This window comes from Canis lupus, chromosome 25 (genome assembly GCF_011100685.1).
Source record: "Canis lupus familiaris isolate Mischka breed German Shepherd chromosome 25, alternate assembly UU_Cfam_GSD_1.0, whole genome shotgun sequence".
Classification (NCBI taxonomy): domain Eukaryota; kingdom Metazoa; phylum Chordata; class Mammalia; order Carnivora; family Canidae; genus Canis; species Canis lupus.
This window is the reverse complement of record NC_049246.1, coordinates 35968406-35995402: the sequence shown is the minus strand read 5'-3', so window position 1 is coordinate 35995402 and position 26997 is coordinate 35968406. Positions and strand designations below refer to the sequence as shown.

The following is a 26997-nucleotide window of genomic DNA, read 5'->3' as shown; positions in this document are numbered from 1 at the left end:
CTCTAGAGAGGTATTTGCTGAATGGATGGATGAGTACCCCCATGGACCTTGGGACAACGTGTATTATAATTATTATTTACATTCACCTCCCCCTACTCCTCCAGAAACTAAACACTGCAGCCCAGGGCTAGCTGTCTTTGCAGAGAGACAGTAGAGAGGCACAGAGTACACTGGCTCTGGGCTCAGGTTCCCTGACTTTGAAGACCCCTCCTCTCCTACTTTCAGTTTTTACCCTTAGGCAGGAAAACCTCTCTAAGCCTTGATTTCCTTCTTTTTTCTTTTTAATGATTTTATTTATATATTTGACAAGGAGAGAGAGAGCACAAGCAGGCAGAGAGGCAGGCAGAGGGAGAGGGAGAAGCAGGCTCCCAGCTGAACAGGGAGCCCAAAGCCAGCTGGATCCCAGGACCCTGGGATCATGACCTGAGCCAAAGGTAGATGCTTCACTGACTGAGCCACCCAGGGGCTCCTAAACCTCAATTTCTTTTTATGGAAAAATGGATTAATGAGAGCATCTACATCATGAGGCTGTTCTGAGCATTAATTGTAACAATTTGTGTGAAGCACTTAGCATAGCACCTGGTAAACACTCAGTCAATATTAATCCGTATTAGTAATCTGGGAGATAGCATTAGCATTGGTGGCAGCGGAGGTTTTCCCAACACTTGGCAGGGCTCAGGCACAATAAGCCGTCAATGATACCCATGTGTGACTGAGTGAGTGAGACAGTCCTCGCCTCCCAGGGCTCTCCGCTGGCGCAGCTCCAGGAACTGCCATTTGTGTTTCCAGCAGCACAGAGAGCTGGAGGGTCCCGTCTCGCATCCAGGCCAAGTGTTTGCAGAGTGTTCCCCCACCCAGGCAACAGCAGCTCATGGCAGAAACTCAACTCTTCATCTTCTCTGTTGACTTTGATTCCATAGATCCATTGCCCTAAAAGGTTGAAATTACAGTGTTCATATTGTGATAAAAGTCCTGCCTCTGTGCTCCTGTTACTTGTTAAAATGCGTAATAGGCATCTCTAAGAACCTTGCATAAGGCCAGAGGGAACATACTTGGGCCCATGGCCACCAGCAGGAATTAGGGCATCTTCGAGCTCAGGTGAGGGAGCAGGGGACAGGCCTGCAGGTTGGGGAGGAGTGAGGAGCACACCAAGCCCTATGCTGGGCTCTGGGGCTCCCTAAGTTGCTGCCATGAGTTTAGGGCCCTGGAAATGGGGGCAGAAAGTGGTGTGGGGGGGAGGTATGAAGTCGAACAGAGAGCTTAACTTCCCAGTTTAGCTCTAGGCAGGGCCTTCCAGGCTTCAGCGCAATTGGGATGTTGGCCCAGATTGCTCATTTGCAGGAGTAGAGGTCTTGCCCCGAACATCACCTAGGCCTGCCTGGCCCTCCAGCGCTCCAGACTTTCCCATCCTCCAGCTCCCTCAGAATATATCCACCAGATTTGCTGTGTCATCAGCCAGCTGCTTCTTTGGAAAGCTGTCTGATAAACTAAACTCTTCAAATAACTGTGCCAAAATTCATTTTAAGTAGTAACTCCTGAATTCAGTAATGTCCTACTCAAAGGAATGACTTTCTAATGATGAAATTTTAAGCAGAAGCACACCAGTCCAGAAGAAATTTGGAAGCAGATTAGCCGTTAAGAATAGCTCAAATCACACTGGAAGGAGACTGCTCATCCCTGCTGTGTGTTCACCCAGCTCTGGTTCCTGCAGGGATGGCACAGCGAGGAAATATTAGTGCTATTTTGGAGAAGGGAGGATGTTTCTATATTTAGAATGCCTTGCAAGATGCCCTTCCACCCCCAACCTACATCAAAATTGCAGAGCTATCAGTGAACCAAAGGGCTTAAGGGACCTTTTCAGATGAAGAATCACAAATAAGTTGTGACTTATCCAAGATCACATTGTTCACGAACTGGTGCCCTGACTCTTGGTCAGGTGTTCTTTCCACAAAGTGTGAGACACGGGTAACACCACCTGCAGCAGCAGGGACAGCAGTAATGGAAAGATGCCAAGAAGAACTTTGTCTATTCTGCCCATTTCCCTCTAAATCAAATAGTAAACATTTCCCCTTCACACTTCTCCTGCTAACTACCATGACTTAAAGCACTTCGGCCTAGCAAGGAAGCTAAAAACAGGGAATTCCAAAGGAGTTCTAGGCACGAAGGCAGCTTAAAACGATGGCGCTCACAGCTCCTTCTTTTTTAGTAACGGGAAGAGTCACCCTGACCCACATAAAGTGAAGAACCTGAATGTTACAACCCTGCTTTGAAGAGGATCTGCCGTAGTTGAGTTCAAAGGGAATGAAAAACTAGGTCAGTTGCCCAGGGTTTTAAAAGAAGAAAAAAGGGAAGGGGAAAAAGTTACATTTCTAATGAAATTGATATCTTCTCTCCTCCATTGTCTTGGTTCCTAACCAAAGGAAATGAATGAACTGGTAGGTTTTGAGTTTGCGTCAAAGGTGCAAGCCAAGAGGCCAAGAGTCAACATCTACTTGAAGTCCCCTCTGCCTTGGCCCACCCCTCTTCCTGTAGTTCCCTTGTAGGGGAGCAATCTATACCAAAGAACACTAAACAACACCCTGGTACATAGGAGAGTTGTACCCTCGCAGGCTAGAGTCGGACCCCCCAGTCCCTCACCTTGGAGCCAACTCCCAACCATGGCAGCAGTTGATACCGTCTTCTCTCCTTTCATTCACTCATTCAACATGCATTCATTCATCAAATGCTAATACATCAACTCCATTGGACCAGGTGCTTTTACCCTGCTCACCCTGGAACATAAATGCAAAACACACCCTGCTAATGGTGGCCACTCCTTGAAGAGCCCCTGGCCCTAGCACTTGCACGTGGTGTCTCACTTAGGTCTTGAAGATAGCCTTCAAGCGAGGTGTCACTTTTCCTAGTTCACCAACAGGGCTCAGAGGGTAATTAAGGACCCCAGGGCCCAAGAGCATCTTCTTCCTCCAAAGCCAGCATTCTTTTGGCATTAGGGTACATTTTGGCCTGGTATATGGCTGGTGGCTTCCACATCCTGCCACAGCTGACACACTTGCTTTGTCCCCTTCATCTACCTCCCTGTGGAATTTGTTCGTATGTCTCTCCCACAATGCTGTGAGCTCCTCGGAGAAGAGTGACATGTTGCTCAGTTTTTGAATGAATGTCTTTGATGAAATAAAAGCCCCCCAAAAGGTAGGTGACCACAATATAGCCAGCTGAGAATGAAGGGGGTAGGGAGGTTCTCTTCTGCCCCACACTCTCCCTGATGTCAAATACTTGGGCAGGCTCAATGACACTTTGTACTCCCAGGTGTTCCTCAACATTTGGCATCATTTCCAAAAATACTTGGTCCCACATTATCTTCCTCCCCCAAAAGTCTGGTTCTGTGAATTTCCTTAAGACCTTACATCAGACCCAATCCTAGAAGAACAGATGGCATACTCAAAGGAAAATGTGGTATAGGGCCTATTAAAGGGTGTGGGGTGACAACAGGGGGTGGAATGCACCTAGGACCAACAACAGCAGGAAGCCAGTATTGCCATGGCACCTGGGGGGATAGGGAAAAGACTTCTCACAGGTGGCTGTGAGATAGCAGCCACCTGGCAGGAGCCATCTATGGAATTTAGCCACCTGCAGGAGCACAGACAGGTTTGGAGGGACAGAGCCTGGAAATAAACACCCTCTCTAGCCACTGGATGAATCCACCTGAAGCCAATCAACAGAGGTGTCTAGGTGATGCCGTCCAGGTGAAGCCAGCCTCCAGGACACAGAGCAGACGAGAAAGAGAGAGATCAGGAAGGAGGAGGGATTTGGCTAGTGGAGAAAAACCAGCACGGCCCTTCGTTTCGAGGACTCTCAGACATTCCCAAATGGTGCTCCAGACCTGCATTCTGGGAGGCACACCCTCAATAGTAAGACCCTCTGCTCTCTCACCTCAGGCTTCTAAGTCAACTGTCTTGTCTCTAGGCCGCCACTGCCCTAATAAGCACAACAAAAGCTAATGGAGGGCAAAGAAATGGTTCTTATCTACGATGTCTCACATCAACAACACTTTATAGAGTAACTACTATGTGCCAGGCATTTATATTCAGATAAATGAGATGTCTGTGGTCTAGGTCTTTCAGGAGTTCATGTGTGAAAAGCTGAATATAAGAGACCAGAGCTGAAAGGCTCGGTTAGGCAGTGCTATGTAGGGGAAAAGCAGCAGACTTGGTTGGGTCGGGCCACCTGGAGGGAAGTCCTGGTCCTGCTGCTCCCCCCCATGCATGACCCTAACAATTCATTCCTCCTCAGTGTTCCCTCCTGTTAAGAGAGGAGGTGGGCCTGGCTCTGGGGTTCCACCAGTGCTCAAAGGGCAATAAATATGAGCATTCTGTGAATCTCACAGAGCAGATGGCCTGCAGTGGTCAGCAAGGCTCTATACAGGGAATGGGCCTTAAACCAGGCAAAGAAGAATGAGCGGTACTGGGAAAGGCAGAAAGAGCAGCAAAGTAGTGGCATGGAAGCAGGAGGGCCCATGAGATTGGAATAGCAGGGGCATAATTCAACTGTGCCTTGGAAGCCAGGTGGGTGATGGGCAGTCTCTCTGGTGTAGTAGAGTGGGGGTGGAGAGAGGTGACAAGCAGATAAGGCACCCCTATCAAATTATAAACCTGCCCACCACTGAAACCCAAAACTTGTTTTCCTAACCTTTGCTTACTAAGAAGAATGAGATTCTAGAAAATCAAATAAAGCTAACTCTGGAGAATTAACTTGGGAATCAATCATCCTAGACTTATATTTGGAAAACACAAATCAAATTAAGTCATTCTTTTGCTCATAAGCCTTCTGTGGTTCCTTTTGCCTACAGAATAAAGTCTGAATTCCTTAACTTGGCATGCAATCTTGCCCAGTCCCACCTGGCAAGGCTACTCATCCCACCCTAAGCAGGCTACTTGCTAGCCCCATTTACCGTGTCTCTGAAACAATCCTCTTCAAGCATAAACTATTTACTCATTCATCCAGCAGGGATTTATGCAGCATGTATTAAGCATTTACTATGGACCAGGCCCTGCGATTTGCAAAGTGATCAAAACAAATATGGTGCTCCTTTTCTTGGCACTTGAAGTCTGGAAAGGGAGATGGGTTCCAAACAATAATTACAACTGAGATCATCGCTAGGAGGAGAAGCACAGGCTGAGGTGGGCTCTGAGATGTAACTGAAGGGCCTACCCCAATTGAAGGGTCCAAGAAAGCTGCCCTCTAGGTGCCTGGAGGGTGACTTGGACTCAGCCAGGCAATGGAAGGACAGGCAGGGGGGACAGCAGGGGAAGTATCCCAGCCAAGGGGAAGAGCAGGTGTGAAGACTGGACCAGGTTTGATGAAGCCACCCAAGCCTTCACCGGAGTGAGCATCAGGGCACATGCTGGATGTGGCTGCAGAGGTCTCCCTGGTAAAGCAGGCTGTGTTATTCTGAGGGCAATGAAATGCCCCTGGGGTTGGGTAAGCACGGGAATGGCACAATTATATCTCTGTCCAACTGTTGTACAGAAGAAGACAGAAATGTGAGGGGGAACAAAATTCTTTCTTTTGGAACCTGCTCCCAAGACCTCTCTCCAAATAGCAAATGGTTTGTCTTTCCAGAGTCTACCTCTATTAGGGGGACTTTTCCTGCCCCCATCGGGCCAAGTATCCCTCCTTCATTGGCTTCCCATCCTCACCCCACAAACTGAAAATTCCACTTTAATATCTATTACATTGTATTGTGAATTCTTATTCTATCAGTCTCTCCTCAATAGATTATCAGGACAAAGACTGCATTGTTTGGGGTTTTGTTTTGTTATTATTTTTTTTTCTAAATCTTTGTGCCCTTGAGATTTAGCAGAGATCCTGGAACCTGGCAGACGGCCAATAAATATCTATTAGTTAACTGATTAAATGAATCAAATACCCAAATCTCCATGGAGTCTCCTGTGGTTGACCTCTCTTTGGAGCTGCATCCTCATACACGTACTGTAATGTCTGAATTTTTATCTCAAAGACTGACGGAGATCCTTTCATACCTGCACTGATGGATTCCCAGTGCAAGCCAGAGCCCGCTGACCCAGAGAAAGAGCTTTATGTTAGCAGGAATAAACAACACAGCTGGGGGTGCAGCGGGGCACGGACTGTTTGTTTTTGGTGCAACTCAAGTCCAAAGGAAAAAACCTTACAGTGAGACTGATACTCAACTGTGAGCGTGTTTAGGTTAAAGAGGGATGGGAGTAGGGAGTCTTTCCAGTGGCCACGAGCAAGAAAAACAAAAGGGCAGATTGCTTCGGTGGCCCAGGTTCAAGGCCAGCAAGCACCACCAGCCCCTTTCATGGCCAGGCTTTCCGCTCTCCCTGTACTGGACCACAGCACAGGGGCCCCGCATGTTCACCTACACGGGGAGGGAGACACACGCCCGGCTGCATTTACATTCCTAGGTGCATACGGTGTTTTCAAGTCCTGGGATGTGATGTTGATGAAAGACAGTTAATTCAATTTCTACGGAGAAATTGATTAATGGACTGGATTAAAAGAAGTCCCTTGTGTCCGCAGCCTTCGCCCGGCATACCAATTCTGTGTTATCTCCCTGGTTTTCTCCTTCCCTTCTCACTTGACACTTTGACAATACACACTGGGCCCCAGCGGAAAGAAGGAGGGAGGAGAGGAAAGATGAGAAGCCACAGATTAGGGCTGGAGCACACCTCTATATTTAATTAGTTCTATTAATATTTTTAAAAAATAATAAAAGAGCCCTAGGGGGGATATACCGATCTGGGGATTGTTCTAGCAATTGACAGCTGTTCTGGAACAGGGACTCTGCCAGAGAGTCCTTCAGCCTTTTCAACTTTTTCTTCAGTGGGAAGGAGGGAAAGCACATCTCAGCTCCCTGGGAATGCAGCAGAAGTCACAGCCTCCTTGAAGCGCCCACTGGTGTGAGGGCAAGACCCAGAGTCACAAAAAGCCCGGAGCCTGCCCTCTCACACCTCCAGGCCCCAGGCTCCTGGAGGACACCTGGGCCACGAAGAGCCAGGCAGCTCGCTCCTGGGCGCGGAGTTGCCTGTGCTCATACTTTCCTGTTGACATTGGTGAGAGCACTGGAGGCAGAGGTGGACCACATGGCCCCACAGAGACCTTCCTGACCTCAGCCTTGGGGGGGTAGTATTTATATCACCTTTTGCTCTCAGACTAATATTTATAAGATCCTTGCCTTTTTCACAGGCCTCCCAAATCTGTGATCAGCTTTCACTCTACATTCTGAATCACAAACCATAGCACTGACTAGGACCAAGTGCTATGGTCTGAATGTCTGTGCACTCCTTTCCCCCGCCCCACAAATCCATATGTTGAAGCACTGACCCCCCAGTGTGCTGATATTAGGAGGCAGGGCCTTTGGAAGAGACGGCTAAGTCAGAGGATGGAGCCCTTATAAATGAGATTAGTGCCCTTATAAAAGAGCCCCCAGAGAGCTCTCTGTCTCTACCATGTGAAGAGCCAGCAAAAGGACAGCTATCTTCGAGCCGGGAAGTACACCCTCACCGGACACCAAATCTGCTAGTGCCTTGATCTTGGACTTCCTGCCTTCAGAACTGTGAGCAATACATTTCCATTGTTTAAGTCACCCAGGCTATGGTATTTTGTTACAACAACCCAGTTGGACAAAGACATGCAGAGAAGTTATTTTCATCCATATAAAGAAATAATAAATATGCTCTCCCTTGTGTATGCACTTGATGTGCCTACTTTCACAATGCGTAACTGATTTCAAGGAAATATTCCTTAGGATAATAACATGTGACAGGCACATTAGTGGGCACCACCTCTTGACTCCACCCTTCCCACCTCCCCATTAGAAATGGAATCCATCAAGTGTCTTTAATAACATAGTCCTTTGTGGCTTTAGTTAAGAACAACTTGCTCTGGCTTTTGATTAATGGTGTTTGCTGTGGCTGTGCTTGTTTCCTATACCTCAGTGGCAAGAAGGGAGCCACAAGAGCTCCAGCAGGCATGGGTTGGTATGTCACTTAAAAAAAAAAAAAAAAAAAAAAGTAGAAGAAGAAAAGGAGGAGAAAAAAAGAAAGAAAGAAAAAAGCTGATGAATAATTTATTCAAATGAGCCTGTGAATGTTAGACAATATTGCATTACAAAATAAATCAATTATGATTTTTTTAAAAAGAGAAAGAAATCTCAGTTTGTTGAAAAACATTGCAAACACAGGCGATTTTCTCTTTATTAAAAAAAAAAAAGAAAAGTGAAATCTCATTTAAATAAGAATCTGTTACAACAGCTACAGAGCCATTTCAGTGACTCCTTAATAGAATGCCCCCCTAAACAAACCACATCTGCCAGATGCCTGCCTTACCTTTTTCAATTAAAATTCTGCTCCTATTGTTGGAAGGTTAACTTTGAACTTACAAGGCTATGTAGCTCACTAGGGTATGGAGTTAGTTGCCTGTAAATATGCATAAATTAGCATCATTTATCCCATATGGGGTTTCTAGCAAGAACTGAGAGTACCTCTGTAAATATCTGGATGGATCGCCTTTCTTCCAATACTAGGAGAAGGAAAATACCATTCAAGAATGCTAAGAATCTCAGGGATTTACATTTTTGAGAGAAAAAAAAAACCCAAGAACTTCATTTTGGCTACAGTTAAAACACAGGAGGTAGTAGAGGACTCAGTCTTGTTTATTAAATAACGAAATCTCCATTCATTCACTCGAGAAGCTGTACGTCTTGCCTTGTCCTGTCCAGCCAGGGCATAGTCCTGAGGCAGGCACTAAGATACAGCAGTGCCAGCCATCAGAGAGCTCACAGGCATTGTCCACTGTCTGCCCCACCAGCCTGCTCTTGGCAGAGGGAAGTGCTATAAAGGGATCTCATAAATCCTAGAGATCTAGGACTCATAATTCACCCTCTTGCATTAAGCAAGGCTCTTTCCCACGTGAGTGTTCATATAAATTACAATGTCTGGAAAGACAACTTGACAGGTGGAGATCACACCCAGAAGCAGGGATAGATGAAGGAAAGGGAAAGCTCATCAAAATAGAGGCTTTGGGGCCATCACTGAAGATAAACTTCATTTACTCTACAATCTTGCTTCAGGTGGATTGGGTTCTCTCAGCCCCTTCACAAAAGAAGTGACTCCAGATAACTGATATATTCTCAACCCTCAGAAAATGAACCACTTGCCCATCACATCGTCCTACCAATCATGAAGCCCCCATTCTGTGTCATGCATGAGAGGGTCAAGAAGTGCGTATGTGCTGAAGGAGCCTATAGAAGTGAGAGATTCAGACACGGAGCAGGTAAGGGAGGAAGCCCCTCACCTCCACCTCCGGGCGTTGTCAGAGGGGAGGCTGGCACCAAGGACAGGAATGAGCCATGGCCCAGCACAGGCAGAGGTGTGAGAGGAGCAAAACACACCCCCACAACCTGCAGTGCAGGTGGATGGCTCGCTCCAGAGCTAAGCAGAAAAAATACAAAAGCAGAGGCAAGGCCTTGGAAAGGTCTTGGATGAAAGTTTAAGGGAACTGGCCCATCTCTGTACCTGGCCAACATTCTCCTCTATCTCCAAACTCTTCCATCTTGTGATACTTCTTCACCTAAAGGTTTGTAACAACCCCCATACTTTGGTTTCCTCTCAATTTGGCTTTACCCAGAGATTCAGTGGCATGCTGGAAACCACCGAGTTGGGTCTGTGACAGATTATGCACTGGGGAGAAGGGATGGTTCAAACAGAAAATATGCTGGGCTCTCGAAAGCTCCCCATAGGGAGAAAGAGGCCATGATTTATCCTGGGGCATATGAGGGACAGTGAGGACTGAATGTGACCTCCCAGATGTTTCTGCACACTTGGATTGAGGTAGTACAGGCAGTCATCATTTCCAGTTAACTGACATGTGGGTGCAACAGGAGCCAGGGGTCCTTTGGTTGGGGTTCGAGGAGAGGTGTGTCCATCACAGCAGAACTCCAACCAGTGACAAGGGATGGGATCCCAGGTCTATGCTCTGGGGAAGCACAGGACAAATCCAGCAGGCCATGACCACCACCCCCACCATGGGCTGGGGTTCCTGGCCTGGGAAAACCTGGCTATGGCATTCATGTTGCAAATGAGTAGACAGGCCCAGAGAGGAAAGGGTAAAGGGCATTGAATGTGCATATTGTTTCAATCAAACCTTAAACTCCATAAAAACAAGAAACAGCCCTATTATACCTCTTTGAATATCTATATTGCTAGGCACAAAATAATAATCAATAAAGAGATGTGACCTCATCATCTTCCCGCTTAAAATCCTCCGGCAGTTCCCCATTATTCACAGAACAAAGTTGAACCACCTTGCAATCATCTGGATTCTGTCTCTCCAGCCTCAAAACCCCCCCTCTTGGGCATTGTGCTCCCAGCTGCCACCCTGGACCTACCCGCCCCCACCCAAACATGCACACATGGTTATACCGACACCTCCTGCCCACACACAGTCCCTCTCTAGCCACACCTTCCAGTCAAGACCCCACCTTGGACATGCCACAATTTCTCATGCCTCCAAGCTTCGCATGAGATCATCTCTCTGTGCCAGGGACTCTCTCCCTCAAGCAACCCTTATTGTGTTGAAAAATTCCTGCTTGTCCTTAAAGACCCAGGTCACAGGGTACCTCATGGGAATCCTCTGCTGTGCTTTGTTAACTCCTGTCCAACAAACGCCTCTATCACACTATTTATCAACCTGTGCAGCAAGCAGTGGTGTTCTTATCTGTTCTTCCTCCACAGATTTAGTAAAACAACTGGAGCTATGGCTTTCATCTCTGAATAAGCATGGTGATGAATGAATGAATGAATGAATGAATGAATGAATGAATGAATTGCACAAACTTGAGCTGTATTGAATAGTCAAGGTTCAACAATCATGTATCATATGAGAGAAGCCAAAACTGCTCACCCATATGTCTGGACCCAAATGTCTTCCCCCCACCCCCCACCCCCCAGCCCCATTCTCTGGCCTCTCTCAGGGGACTCCTGTGTTTGTGAACAGAAATAGAAGGATTACAGAGTCATCATTCTGCCTCAGCCTCAGTCCAGTCCTGGATGCTCAAGTACTAAACTATATCCTAAAAATGAGTTTGAATGCTCAGTCTATTCCCACTGGCCTTAGCTGCCTGCAGGCTTAGCAGAGGACCCCAAGCCTGCAATACTGAGCTCAGATTCTATTATGGAGAAGGATGCAAACATTTTCAGAATAAATAACATAGAGAAATAAAAGAAATCTTAAGGGGGTCCTTAGGGAAGGATGGGTCACTTTATCTAGAGAGCTTTTCTCCAGATTTGGAAGGAGAAGAAGGAAGGACTATGACATGATGGAGCATTCCCCACATGGCAAGTGCCTTCACGTATGTTCCTCATTAAACAGTCCTCACCACGAGCCTGTGAAGGCAGCCAATTCTCTTTCACAGACGAGGAAGATGAGGCTCAGTGATCCACAGGAGATGATCTCGGGGCACAACTATGCAGCAGGAGCGCCAAAATTCAAACCTACGGGCAACTCCAAAGTCTAAGGAAAATGAATCTTTTCTTGCCAATAATATGGCTTTGCCAAGTGACAGGCTGCAAAGGGACCCTTTATTAAGATACAATAGCACTTCCCAGAGTTTTGTCTCAGCCAGGACAGCCTCCAGGTGGATAAAACAAGCTGGAGCAAGTGGCTTTGGTATCATTCTCGCAAGGACCCTCACCGCAGAGGCTTTTGCATCCCTTGGCCTGCAGCTGCCACTTCACTGGCCCCAAGGAACTCTTACCCATCTTTAGAGCACTGTACAAACATTGGTACAAATGATGACTTCAGTTCCTCCTTGAACAACTGAGGCAATTGGAATATCCAAAAAGACTTTGCCAGCTAGTACAGGAAAATAGCCAAGAAAAACAGGAAGCATAAAAACATGTGGAGACCAAGGCATCGGCTTCTAATTCTGCCAGAGTGAGTCCATATCATGGCTTACAGATCTGTCCCTTTAAGGGAATTCCAGGGAGCACCTACAGGCAAGTAGAGGCCAGGGGGCCTCAGGGAAGAAGGGAATGACCTGGAGCACCCCAGAACACAGAGGACAGCATATCCGGCTCAAGGATGAGGCAGGCCCAGTGCAATAGTCTCTGGAACAGAGAGAAAGGCCCAGGGTCAGAGCAGCTGATGAAGGCCCTCCAAGCCCTTAGGACTGGTGCCAATGATGCAAAAACACAGGCCTCATCATGTCCCCCTGAACTTAACATCCTCTGTCCTTCCCCATCACCTTACTGTGCCTAGAAGCCTAGGATATCCTCTTCATATTAGCAGGGAAGCAGGACCTGTAGGATGTGTGTACATGTGTGCATACATGCATACCTGTGGGTCAAGAGAGATTCATTACAAGGAATTGGCTCATGTGATCATGGAGGCTGAGAAGTTCCATTATCTGTAGCCATCAGGCGGAGACCCAGGAGAGCCAAAGGTATAGTTCTAGTCCAGGTCAAAGGCCTGGGAACCAGGAGAGCTAAAGGTGCAAGTTCCAGTTTAGAAGCCAACAGGCTGGAGATTCAAGGAGAGCCAGTGTTTCAGTTCAAGTCCAAAGGCAGAAAAAGCTCTAGCTCAGAGGTAGGAGGACTGTCCATACTCACTGGAGGTCAGCCTCTTTGTTGTATTCAGGCCTTCAGCCAACTGGGTGAGTCTCACCCATGTTAAAGAGGGCCATCTGTTTTCCTCAGTCTGCTGATTCAAGCATTAATCTCATCCAGAAACACCCAGACACACTCTGGGTGTTGACCGAATATCTGGGCACCTGGTGGCACAGTCCAGTTGACACAGAATTAACCATCACACTCCAACTTTGCAGCTGCCTCTCTTCCCACTCCCACAGCTCACATCCCCTGACCAAGGCACCTGGTCTCAGACCTCTGGTCTTTACATACATGTTTCTCTATCTGGGACACTCTTCCCTCCATCCTCTCCCCATTGAACTCCTACACATACATCAAGACCCGGTCCATGAGTGGCTTCCCTGGCTCATCAGTCTGTCTTGCCCCTGTGATGTCAGAACAGCGAAGTTCAGTTCAACAAGCCTTCATTAAAGACTTCCTACACTATGTGTTGTAGACTGAGAAATAAGCATGAATTAAGGTAGGTCCCCTGTTCCCTCTGTGTCTATAGTAATAGAAGAAAAAGTCATGAATGAGAGTCATCTAGCCTAGCCTGATGAGGTGAGTGGGGAGGGCTCTCTCTGCAGGAGAAGATTAATGACCCGAGTCTGGAAGTGAGAGTAAGGACAATGAGTAGGAACAAAACTGGCATTTCAAACTTGGCAAGTAACACAAACTTTGTTATGAGCCCACCTGTCTGCAGAAAAGCACAAACAGGTGTAGCAAGTATATAGGGCAGGATAAAAGAGGCTTTTGGGGCAGATGTTGATGCTAGACTCAGGTCATGCAGTCACTTATAAGCCATCCAGAAGAGGCTGGCCTTTCTCCCAGCACAGATAAGGGCAAGGCCTTATGCACGCTGTTGTTTAAATATTTATCCTACTGAACTTTAGGATCTATCCATTTAAGTGCCTTCCTCATGAGAATGAGTTTCTTAGGAACAAGGAAGTTGTCTTAGTCACCCTATTGCCCTACCACTCAGCCCAGCACCCAGTACAATTGAGCTTGCAATAAGGTTTTTATGCAATAGATGGATGGATGGATGGGTGGATGGATGGATGGATGGATGGGTGGATGGAGACAGTGGTCTTATTTGGTCTTTTCAGAAATGCAAGGAGATGAGTAAGGGAGTAGTTCCCATTTTACTGGTAGGGAAACTGAGGCTCAGGGAGTCAAATGATTTGCCCAATCTCCTGCACATGTTTCTGTCCGAGTCCCTGCCCAGGATTCCTCCTCGGAAGACATGCTGCCCCTCTGCAGGAGAGACTCAGAAGGCAAGCAACTGCCACAGGCCCTGGCCTGGCACCTGCCCACCAACCCAAGGCTGGTTCCCAGCAAGCTTCTGCACAGAAGATGCAGCATCCATCATGATCAAACTATTTTAGGAGAGACAGGATCTCTGGGCTGCCCACTACTGCCTTTTCCTTTTAGAGACTAGACGGCAGAGCCATGAACATTCCAAAAACATTAAAGGCTTTTCCAGGATTTTTCTTAATCACATATTTGGGTTCCTTTTCCAAAACAGGTGGATTTTCATTAAGTTTACCCCCGTTTTCTTCCTTCTTCCCAAGTAGTATTTCCTTTCTCTGTTAGCTACACCTGCCTGTGTCACGTGATCTTTCTCCTTCTCTTTTTGCTTCCTTTTGTCCTCTTTCCCATCCCCCCCTTTTTTTCTCTCTGTCCCTCTCTAGTGTAGTTACCCCCATTGGGCTAAGTTTGCCTTTTAAAACCTCTGGTTCTGCCCTAGCATTTGCCTGACCCTGAAGGAGCCATCTGCTCTCCAGAACCCTGGCCGTGACTTCACCATCCCATGGCTGCCCCTTCCAGAGCTGAGTACAGCCAGGGAGGGAGGGGCCGTTCACAGGCAGTGTTGCAAGGGAGCAGTTTATGCAGCCTGGTCTCCTTATTTCATCTAGTGGAACTGGCCATGTAATTAACTCCTCTCAATGGAAACTACTGGTCCCCAAGCTCCCTTTATACTCAGAATTTTACATTTCAAGGACGTTCCAGAGCCCACATCTGCTCCAGCAGCATGTGCAAGCTACATTCCTGCCACCTCTCAGAAGGACCAGGGTTTGAAATCAGTATCTGCTCTTCCTAACCCAGAGTTTCCTGCCCCAGGGTCTAGCCCACCTGAGTGGAGCAACTTTTCCCCAGCTTACATCCAGGGCCTCTACCCAAGTCAAGACAGAGGAGGCAGCCAGAAGCAGCACAGTGTAGTGGAGAGCAGGAAGGAAAACAAAGGACTTCAACTCACAGAACTCCCACCCCACCCACTGCAAGCCCCTGCACATCTCAGAAATGGAAATCTTTGGAGTCTTATATTTTTTCTCTTGCAGAGCTCCCAAGAAGACCAATTCCCCCTTTTTGGTCTCTACTTCCTAGATTAGGAATATTTCTTTGTTCTTTTTAGCCTTAAGGGCTCGATATGAACGTGCAAGGACTAACAGGGGGTAAAGATCTGAGCAAAAAAGTTTAGGGAAAGGGGAGAGCCATGAAGGGCTATGATTGTTTCAGTTTAAAATCATGCAGCTTTGTTCTCTGCATTATTTTTTTATTGGAATTGTACTTTGTTATCGTGCCCTTCGAAAGACAAAACAGGAGGCATACTGTGCTCTATGCATAATAGCAGTGAGTTTGAAGATGTCAAAGTTAACCCTTCAGAAGGATCCATTTCAAGGCAGAAAAGCTGTGCTCTAATAATGTAGGACGTGAGTAGGATTATGATCTTATATGTGTATGTGAGACACCTCCTTGTTTTCCCTCACTCCCACTGGCTTCTCTACAAACATAGATGAAGCATGTGACAGAGTCATGGCTTCTGCACCTGCAAGAAATCCTGGGGTGGGGGCTCAAGAGACCATTCTTTCTAGAAGGATCCCTTTCTCTCCCACCCTGTCACATCCCTCAGGCAGAGGAGGACAGTGGGCAAAGAGGTGACAGAGAGCCTGCCCAGTCCATCTACTTGCAGGGGCTTCAGACCTCCTTCCCCACTTATTTTCCTCTTCCCTTCTCTAAAGTCTTATGACACAGTAAATTCTTCAAAGGCCAAACAGTGCTTGAAAATACCCCGAAGGTGGATAACTAAGCTGGTCCACTCATAGAGCCCTGCAGGTCACCTTTGGTTCATATCTGTCAAGCTTCTGAATCCCTAGAAAAATCTATGTCAGGGAGGCTTCCATGGCCAGCCAGAGAAAACATTTGCCCATCTCAGTGCAGTGACAGTAATATCCATCACCCTGTCATTCCAGGCCCATCCGTGGAAATGACTGGGAGTCATGTTTCAGGACTGAGAAGGGCTTCTAGGTTCTACGTCACAGCACAGGCAGCTCAGGAAAAAAAACACTGAGGGGAGAAGAAGAAGGAAGAGATCAAGTCTCCTCCTACCCCTTTCAGTGTAATATTTATTTTGGAAACGAGTTACAGGGGGGGAGGATATAAAGAATCTTTGTAGTTGTCATTTGCTTGTTCCATATCTACATATAATAATAATAATATCTTGCAACTTTATTTTATATATGTAAATGTGTATATATGATATATATTTACATACACATATATACATACACATACAGATAAAATAGACATGGTCTTTAATCTGCTGTTGCACATTCTGAGCCTCTAGGATGAGGATAGTATATATCTCTATTATTTTACAGTAAAAGAAACCAAGCTAAAGATAATAAACATGGTTTACCAAAGTAACAGATTTACCTGATGGCCAAACTAGGTATCCTGGTTTCCGCTGTAAATACACACACACACCCTCACCACTTCCTCAGCCAATGAAAGCAACACTCACTTTCCAGTCTGTAGCTCTCCTGGGCAGCCCAAGGGACAGTATGTGGTCTGGGTCTAGAAATCCAGAGGCAAAAGAAAATAGATACGGATAGTCAGAGAGAAATACAGAAAAGAAAATAGGAAACCAGGACTTGGAGATCAGAGACAAATTCCTACTGAGTTATTAATGGTGAATCATGCTACTCCTCCCAGGGGCATTGGCTTCTAATCAGCAAGTAAATTTTCTATGTCATTGTTCATTGAATATCTATCATGTATCAGGCCAGTGTTGATCAATATGGGAAAACATGGATGAATGGAGTATATTTTCTTGTCTCAAGGTCATTCTAAAGAAGGAGACAGATACTACTTAGACAAAAAACCACTAATTGTCCCCCTTATATTAATCATCTCCCTCTTTCTTAGAAGTACAATTTTGGTTTTAGCTGGGATTAAAGACCATATTTCCCAGCTTCATGGCAAACTTGAGCCAAAGGAATAAGCTGACGAGATGTGTGCAATTTCTAAAGAATATGCTGAAAAGAAAGGAATGTGTCCTTCCTCCTTCCAGCTGGCTGGAATGTGGATGTGAATGCTGGGCCTCCAGCAGCTACCTTTGACCTTGGGGTGACTTCTGGAATGGAATGTGTGCACAAAACCCAACAAGTCTAGGCCTTGAGGTGAGGATGGGGGGACCCCTCACTATCCCCTCACAACCTCCAGGTTTCCTGTATGAGGGGAAAAGTTCTACCTGCTTAAGATACTATTACTTTAGAGCTTTCTGTCATATTCAGTGAAATGTAAGCCTAATTAGTCAAGCACCCAACAGACAAGTCAGACTCTAGTAAGGGCTAATAGCCTTCTCAGGAGTGCACAGTGGGAGCAGAGCAAGGATCAATTGACTCTGCCCATGCAGGTTAAAAAAAGAATCACAGAGAAGATGTGTGAGTGAGTCTAAAATGAAGTAGGGCTTCCTCTGGTAGACAAGAAGGATGAAGCACTCCAGGTAGGGGAGCGGCATCAGGCAAGTACAGAGACAGGAAAGCACAGTGTTTCCTTAAGGAATGGGAAGTACCTGAATGCTGGTGAATTCCCTGAAGGGGTAGGGGCCTCCTCAGGGCCACCAGTCCTTCCAGGCACTGCTTATGGGTACACCTTCAATCGCCAGCACCCCTGCTCACTCCTAAGTAATTACACTCCCAGTGCCTTTCTGTCTTGCAGCTGTTCCCACCAGCTGTTGTGACTGTTCTCACTATACCCCTCCAGTCCATGGGGAACAGGCTCTGGGAAGGGAGGGGTGGGGGACTCCAGGGAGAGCTATTAAACACCTGCTGGGCCCCATCAGCAAGGTTTAGGAAGATCATTTCTGGGCTTCCAGGTAATTTGGGTCTTGCAAGGAAAACTACTGCTTTCACAACCACTGCAAGAACTAGAGTCTGAAACCCAGAAAACAAGGGTTCCACCCCTGTGTGAATGACCTAATGCTGCATAACAAGCTACTCTGAGACCCAAAGGATTAACACAACAACAATCTGTTACTTTTCATGATTCTGTGGACTGGCTGGACTTAGCTCCCTGTGTTGCTGGCTGGAGTTATGCACATAGCTGTAGTCCTAGGGCAGCTCAACTCCTGCTGGATGATCCGAGGTGGCCTCACACACCTGTCTGGTGGTTAGCTCTACTGTGAGGTAAGCCCCCCCCCACACACACACACATAACTTCCTCAGAAGGATAGCCATACTTCTTTCCAAGGTGACTTATGCCCCCACAAAGTGAGGGAGGGTAGGAGGGAAGTAGGCTGCAAGTTTTCTTCCACCTTACTCCATTGGTCACAACAAGACATAGGGCCAGCTTAGATTCAAGGAAAGGGGAAATAGACTCCACCTCTTATTGGAAGAAATGGCAAAGTCCCATTGCAAGACAGTAAGAAATCATGCACAATGGAAGGATTATTGTGGCCATGTTTAGAAAGAATCTACCTTTGACCCCAATGATTCATATTTCTTGAACATAACATGCAAAACACATATACCTCTGACCCCCAAAGCCTAATCCCACTATAGTACATGCTTAAAGTTCAGAATCTTATCATTATCTTAATCAGATCTAGATATGAATGAGAATCCTTACATGCAATTCCTTAGATGGGAACTAAAAGACCAGTTATTTGCTTCTACACTGCCAACATACAATGTGCCCAGGGATGACAGCCACCAATACCAACTTCCTTTCTCTTCCAGCATCTACTAATAATCTCTTTGCTATCCTTCCAGCCTCTGCCAGTCACAAGTTTTAAGATTAGTTATGATAATTATTCATTCTAGGTACCAATTTCTAGAGGCTAAAAAGTTGGTAATTCATGTTACGTAGAAGTAGAATGCTTGGCAAAACCATGTACTATGATGCTGTGGAAGGTAGAAATGATTCCTAATTGTATTAGTGTTCTTAAGGAAACATAAATAATAGGAGATATATATCTATATTTGAAGACATTTATTAGGAGTTGGCTCATGCCATTATGGAGGCTGAGAAGTCCAACAATTCACTGTCTGCAAGTTGGAGACCCAGGAAAGTCCATAGTATAATTCTAGTCCAAGCCTAAGGGCCTGCAAGCCAGCAAAGCCAGTGGTATAAATCCCAGACCAAGGAAAAGAGAAGACAGATGTACCAGCTCATGCAGACAGGCAGAAAATAAAAAATGGTGAATTCTTCCTTCCTCCACTTTTTTGTTCTATTTAGCCCCTCAGTGGATTGGATGAGGCCTACCAATACTGGGGAGGACAATATGCTTTACTAAATTCACCGATTAATTTTAATCTCATCCAGAAACATCCTCACAAACATATCTAGAAATAATGTTTAATCTGGGCACCCCTTGGCCCAGTCAAGTTGATATATAATACTGACCATCACACTAATGAATTTGTGGATCTAGTTAAAGAAATTTCTGGGCAGAGGGTAGAAAGTGCCATTTAACTTTTTTTTAACTGCATGAAGTACATGAAGGGAGAAATGAGCTAAGTAAGGAATAATTTTCTGTTTTCAAGAAGAATTTAAGTAAAATATAGAGAGCTCAAAGTAGCCTCTTCAGCCAGAAAAAGACTCTAGAAGTGAGAAATATCCTTAGACAAAAGATCAAATCCATAAAACCCCTTGTTTAGAACATAGGAAGATTGAAGACAATGCATTACATAGACCTTTTTCAGCAAGACTAAAGGATTTTTAAGAACTCACAGTACCATGAGTTCCAAAAATTCACAATACTGTGACTCACAGCCCGAGAAAGAGAGAGGTCTGCCTCAGAAGAAATGTTGGTTGTGGCATTTACCAAATAGAGTGGACAATAATCTCATACACGGAAAGCTCACAGAGTCTTTAAAGGAACTGTATTGGTTCTTACAAATAAAGGGACAGTTCAGAATGAGAAGAGGCCTCTGCCCCTATTCTAACTTTCTATAGGCAGGAAGCAGATTGAAAAGCTTCTCAACTAAGAACATGAGCCACTTCTTCCAGAAAAGGAAGAACATCTCAGAGCATTGAGCCAGTAATCCAAAGGACAGAACCAAAATGCAAAGGATGGAGACAAGAGCTAAGATCAAGGAATGAGAAGACCACTCCAGGGGAACAAAGTTGGGCCCTGACTAAAAGGAAATTCTGTGCTCCTGGAGCTGGGGGAATTGGTAACATGTTTGTACCTGAGTTTCAGGGTTTCTGTGAGCCAGTGTAAGCCTCCTATTCTCTATCTCTTGTCTGGAATGTCTGTCTACTATGACTGTCCTTTCTCTGCCTCTCTATTGTTTGTTGGCACATTGTACACTGGGTGTGTGAGTGGCGGATAACTTGTCTTTTTAATTTGTAGTTCTCTTCATCACTAGTAGCCCCATGGGTGCAGCAAAACACAGGGACCTCATCTACATCTGGATCTCATGCAAAACACAAGATCAAGGACAACTCCTCTGATAGTATGATGGGATGAGGCTTTAGAAGTTTTCTGAATGGAATGTGGTGGAAGTGACATTAGGGAGCTTCTGAGTCCAGGCCTTAAAACATCTCACAGCTTCTATTTCATCCTCTCAGAACCTCAAGTCTTCATATAAAGAAATCCAAGCTACCATGATGGAAAAGCCAAGCAGTGAAAATCCCAGCCACCAACCAACACCAACACAGTTTAAGAGGAAAACTCCACTGTCAGAGTGAGGCTATCTTGAAGGTTGAATGCAGCTACATGAGTCAGTGTAGGCAAGACCAGAGACCTGCCAGCCAATCCACAGAATCATAGGAAATACAAAATAGTTGTTGTTTTGGTTTAAGCCACCAAGTTTTGGGAGTGGTTTATCACATAGTACTTACACAATTCTCCTGCCCATTTTAGAGTGTAACTCTGTGGATGAGGCAGAAAAATAGTAGATACAGAATGCCATTAGTGGAAAGGGACTCATGTACTAACAGAGAAGATTTCATAATTTATCTCTTCCTGGTGGACTGGGAAGACTTCACATAGTCCCAGTAAAGTCAGAAATAGTCCAACACTCTCATTTTACAGATGAGGAAACAGATACAGAAAATATATCTGAAGGATTTTTTATTCTAATAACTTATGGGCCCAAGTTTATGGCAAATCCAGGACTAGAACCTCAGATTCTAACTTCTAATCGAGGACTCTTCTTGGTAACCACATGGTCTTAGCCAAGAAATTCCTCCACGGGAAAAGTGGAGTATTGAAAGATTGTCCATACATCCTTCACCACTTCAAAATATATTTGACTGAAGCTCATCTAAAATCCAACAAACATTGGTTTAAAGAAGTGGGGTTCATTTCTTCAGGTAATAAGATGTTCAGAGGAGGCAGTGCAGGGCAAGTGCAGCTGCTAGAAATTGTCTCCAGGAAACTAAAATTCTTCCTCCTTTTTGCTTTGTCATACTTAATGTAGAGCTTTCATTCTCCTTCTCTGCAAAAATGGCCACACTTTTGATACTGTTTCACCATCACAAAGCAGAAATTAAAGGGATAGGATAAAATATAAGACAAAATCTTTCTTCTTACAAGACTTGCTGTTTTTAACCAAGAATGGAAGCTCTCCCTGGGACTTCTGCCAACACCCAGTTGTCCAGAATGATGTCGCATGGCCACCTGATGACAAGAGAGGCTAGAAATTTAGGTATTTTGCTTTCTAGAGTCTATCAGACAAGGAAGAAAGGTAAAATGGGTCTTGAGTGAACCAACCAGTAACTGTCATATATGTTCCAAAAGAGGGAGCCCAAACAAACAAACCAGGGAGAAGAACAGGTATGGTGCTACTACCCTAATCCTCTATATCTTCATTTCTTTCTCATTATGGAACCCACCTGTGGCTGGCCAGGCTCTTTGGATGACTAGCATGGCCAGTCTCCAAAAGGGAGGGGAGGATACACATAGAAACATCCAGAGGCACAGACATCTGAGAAAGGCCTCTAGGATGTACAATATTAATGCCCTTGTGGATTCATGAAATCCGATGCATTATGCATATGCCAATAAATCATCATTATGTTGGGAGTAAGCAAAGAGAACGCTAAATTTAGAATAAATTTCAAATTAACCTAAATTATACATGCCTGGCAAATGGGACCCTTTTGTGAAGCAAGAAGCTGTGTCTATCTGGAACATTCAGCCCAGGTCTCTGGGGCGGAATACAATTTAAAAGGAACACTCCATCGTCAGAGCTTTGTTCCTCACATCATTCTCTAACAATCCCTATTCAGCATCCAGTGGCCTAACTGGATCCAATCCCCCATCAGTGCCGTTTAGGAGAAGCTCAGAAACTTCTGTTCCTTGGCATATGGTTAACATGTGTGAATATAGAGATGAAGTGTTACCGGAGGGACAGATAGAAGCTGAAGAAAGATCTACTATAAAAACAAAAAAGGAAGAAGACAGCCGGCTAGGGAGCCAGCAATCATCATTGTATAGTTAATGAGGCCAACAATGAAAAAGCACTGAGCTCTGGATGAAGACTAGAAATTAGCCATGTTCCAGCCCAGGGAGCTCAGGCCTGACTTGGAGGCCAGTTCTGGGACAGAGGCTCAGGTCCAGGAGAATAAAGAACCACCATATCTTCTGAGGACCCTTTTCTGGCCCTTGGAGTTGATAAGTCACAGTCACCTGGAAAATCTGGCTGTGTAGAGAGTATCACTTCTAAATTATAAACTTGGATGTCTTGAGGCATGCAGGTGTCCTGCCTCTCAATTCCCCTCAGTACCTCCACTCTCAGGAAGCTGCCATAACCTACCATCAACTAAATAGTACTACTTGCCCAGCTGCAAGCCAGACAATGAACCAGGAGGGCTACTAGAAAGGCTTCAGGCCTCATCTTCTCTTCCAGGAGCCAGCAGTCCAGCTGGGGCAGCCAGACACATAATGTGCAAAGATAATTAAGAGTGAGCCAGTGGAAGTAACACTGCCCAGGTCAGGAGACATGACTTCTCATCTAGCTCTCTTGCTAATTGGCCATATGATCTTGGAAAGGTGAGACCCTCCACCTCCCTGGACCTCAGTTTCATTATTTATAAAGTATGATGGCTTAACTAGAATCATTGGTTTTGAGACTTTGTTTAAAAGTAGGACCATTTTTTCCCCCAAAGGGATGTTTTCCAGGAAAGCAATATTTAAAAAAAAAAAAAACAGAGAGAAGTGAAGCTGATCTGTTTGAAGCAGCAGAAGGAGCCCAGAGCTGGGATGCCACAGTCTCCCCAGAATATGGTTTGGAAAACACTGAAATAGGGTTCCTCACAGCTCTGAGTGGTCTGTAGGTCCACCAGGCTTGCTATAATGCAAAACGCATGTGCTAAGTACATGGAATAGCCTGGGGGTACTACATAAGGTCAGCGATCTAACCTGCAAACAAGCTGAGCAGAACAATATTCTGTTCCAGGTCCAAAGATTTAGAACGGCACTAACCAATTACCAATAGATGCAGTATCCAGCTTTCCAGCTTCACCCAGCTTAGTTGATAAATCTGTGGGTGAGAGATTTCCCATTTTGGAAGACTGTCCTTGCTCCCAGGTCCTAGCCTGCTACTGTGTCAGGTTCTCTTCAACTACCCCAGAGCAGTGCTGTACAATATAACTTTCTTTGGTGAAGGAAATATTCTGATTCTGTGCTGTGAAATACAACACATTTAGCCATCCTTCACCGTATATTGCTATTGAGCACTTAAAATGTGGCTATTTTGACTTAGGAATTTGATTTTTTTAATCTCATTTCATTTAAATATAAACAGCCACATGAAGCTAATGTCCGCGATATTAGACAGTGTAACCCTGAAGGATCTGTATCTCCTTTTCAATTCCACCTTCTCCCCACCTAATCTAAGTCAAATTATCACTGAGAACCCCACTTGGAAAATAGTAATTTCGGTGCTGTCCCCCAGTCCTTACTCCCAGGGCCAACAGAGTTCCCTAGCCCCTGGCTACACCAAGTATGGTCCTCAGACTAGCAGCAGCAGCATCACCTGGAGCTTATGGAAAGGTGGATCACAGACCCCACCCTATACCTACTGTGTCATAATCTGGATTTTAACAAGAACTCCAAGTGACTTTTAAGTTAGACAGCGCTCATGAGGACCCTGAGGTCCAGAAAACGTTCACATGGCCAAGAATGGGTTGAAATCACATTGTCTGATTTAGATTCAGTGGACAGCTTACAGATTCTCTTTATTTATCTGTCCTTTGTGCCTGCTCAGGAAGAGCCATTATCAATTTTTTAACAGGAGTCATTTAGTCTCCCAGACTGCCTGCTTACTCATTACCCTTAAACTGTTAACACTTCAGTCCAGCCATTAATGAAGCTATTTAGCATAAACAGAAGGCAGCATCCGGCCCCCAACCTGGAGTTAGTATAGCTAGACCAGTGGTTTCCAACCTCACATGGACTTCAGAGGCTTTGCAAACATTTGATTCTTGTTATAAATATATATACGTATATATTAATACGTTAAATGCATAATGCAAAATAGCAAGAGCATTAAAATGTGCAACATAATAAATTTTAGCACACAGAAGACCTCCACCAAGTAAATTTGTGATGCCAGGTTAAATCATCTTTGTTTAGACCTCAGAATAATTTCTGCCATCTGTGGCAAATATTTAAACTTCTGGTGAATGTGTCATTGATTAGGAATGTGGTTTTGCTCTGGGGTCTTTTCTCGTGTTATTTTTTGTTTTTTGTTTTTTTTTAACTTAGATCTCCACATGTGTCATTGTGTGAGGCCGTCAGAGAAAACATGTTGTGGGTGCATAGGTGGGCAGTGACCAGTTCAACACAGGGCAAGGCTCAGAGTGTGCTATCGGGAGTGTCCTCTCCCTCTCCCCACACAATCTTCATGCAATCACCAGTGAAAAGAGACTCACAGCGTCATGTGGTGATAGTTGAAGTGCTTACAATAATTTATGTGTGATTCTTAATTGGTATTTTGGGTCGTTTTTATGGAGGTGAAATTTGCATACAATGAAATGCACAGATCTTAACAGTTTAATTGATAGTTTTGACAAACATACACAGGCCTGTGGAAACATAGGCCTTGGGAAACCCAAATTAAGTATAGAAGATTTCTGTCTATACTCAATTTCTCTCATGCCCTCCTCTAGTGGATCTCCATCTCCACATGCCTGATTTCTATTATGGTAAATTAGTGTTGGGGTTTTTTTTCTGTTCTTGAACTGCATTTAGATGGAATCACACAATTTGTACTTGTTTGTGTCTGCCTTCTTTCACTCAATATATTTTTGAGACCCACCCATGTTATTAATATAGGCCTATGAGCATTTCTTTTTCAATGCTGACCAGTATTCCATTATGTGAATGTGTCACTTTTTCTTTATCCATTCACATGTAGATGGGGGTACTTACGGGTTGCCTTCAGTTTGGGACTACTATGAATAAAGCTATTATTCACGTATAAGTCTTTTTACAGACATGTGTTCTCATTTTTTTGGATAAATATCTAGAAATGGAATTTCCGGGTCATAGGTAAGGTGAGAGTTTAACCCTATAAGAAACTCCCCATTTTTTCAAAACCAGTTGGAACACTACACTGGCAAAGTATGATAATTCAAGTCAGTCCACATCCTTGTGAGCATTCGGTGTTGTCAAATATCTCTTTTATCTTTTCTCCTATGTATGAAGAGGCTACTAGATACATTTGATGGTTTTGGTTTTTGGTTGTGGGGCATATTTTTTCTCTGCTTATTTTCCATATCTTCCTTTATCAAGTTTCTGCTTGAGTCTTTTATTCATTTCTTGGAGTCTTGCTTGTCTTTTTACTCTTGATCTATTGGGTTGTTTTTTTTTTTTATTCTGGATACAAGTTCTTTGCCAGATATGTGTTTTATGAAAATTTTCTCCCAGTCTTGCCTTCTTAATGGAATGTTCAGGGGCTTTTTATTTTGAAATATGCAAATTGTGTTATATACTGTTAGTATTTCACTTTGATATAACAACTTCCTACACTCCACCTTCTTTTTTTTAAAAAAGTAAATAAAGTCAGGCATTGGGAGAAGGAGAGGAAGATGAATAGTCAGAGCACAGAGGATCTTTAATGCAGTGAAACTACTCTATGATATAATGGTGGATACATGTCATTAAACTTGTATCAAAACCCATAGAATGTACAACACTAGGAGTGAACCCTACTATAAACTATGGACTATGGGCAGTAATAATATGTCAGTGTAGGTTCATGGATTGTAACAAATGGACCTCTCTGGTGGGGTTATTGATAATGAGGTAGGCTGCTGGGAGGGGGCCAAGGGATGTATGGGAACTCTGTACTTTCAGCTTAGTTTTGCTGTGAATCTTAGACCATTGCTAAAAAATAAAGTCTATATTTAAAAATAAATAAAATAGGGGCACCTGGGTGGCTCAGTCAGTTAAACATCTGCCTTCACCTCAGGTCATAACCCCAGGGTCTTGGGATCAGCTGGCCCCCAGCTCCTTGCTCAGGGGGGAGTCTGCTTCTCCCTCTCCCTCTGTCCTTCCTGCCCTACTCATTCTCTCTCTCTCTTTCTCTCTCTCAAATAAATAAATAAAATCTTTTAAAAATAAATAAACAAATGCAACCATTACCATTTGCAAGCATGTATTCATGTAAACATAGATTTTATAACTATTCCCATTTACCAATTTTATAAGTAAATGATTAACATTTTCCAATAAAGCAGTACTTTATACTTTGTATATATCATAACTTCCTACTGTACTTTATTTATCTTAAAGTCTGTTATTAAAACAAAGAAAACAATTTTTAAGAAATCTAAAAAAATATAGATATGCAGAGACTACTGTGTTATTCAGTCCACTCTGATTTGCTGTAAAAAAATATATTCATTCTCTTTATGCTTGCAATTCTCTGATCAACCATCAACCAGATAAAAACACTTCTATACTTATGCACACTCTACCTCACCATGTAATTCAATTATAGAACACGAAGTGGCAAATGCTCCAGGAGGCCCTTGGAATCCCAATCAGTTTGTATGGTTCTTGTGTCCTTGGATCCTTTATTAAGTCATTCAA

The 26997-nt window shown here is 44.5% G+C and overlaps 1 long non-coding RNA gene across 1 annotated transcript; it reads right to left on the bottom strand.

The window, feature by feature from the left end:
• Positions 1 to 368: 368 nt before the first annotated feature.
• LOC102154197 lies at positions 369 to 26984 on the bottom strand. The gene is made up of 3 exons (XR_005378699.1): positions 26888 to 26984; positions 16380 to 16520; positions 369 to 930 (listed from the first exon to the last, which is right to left on the bottom strand). It is a non-coding gene; the product is annotated as an uncharacterized LOC102154197 (long non-coding RNA).
• Between the last annotated feature and the right edge of the window lie 13 nt (positions 26985 to 26997).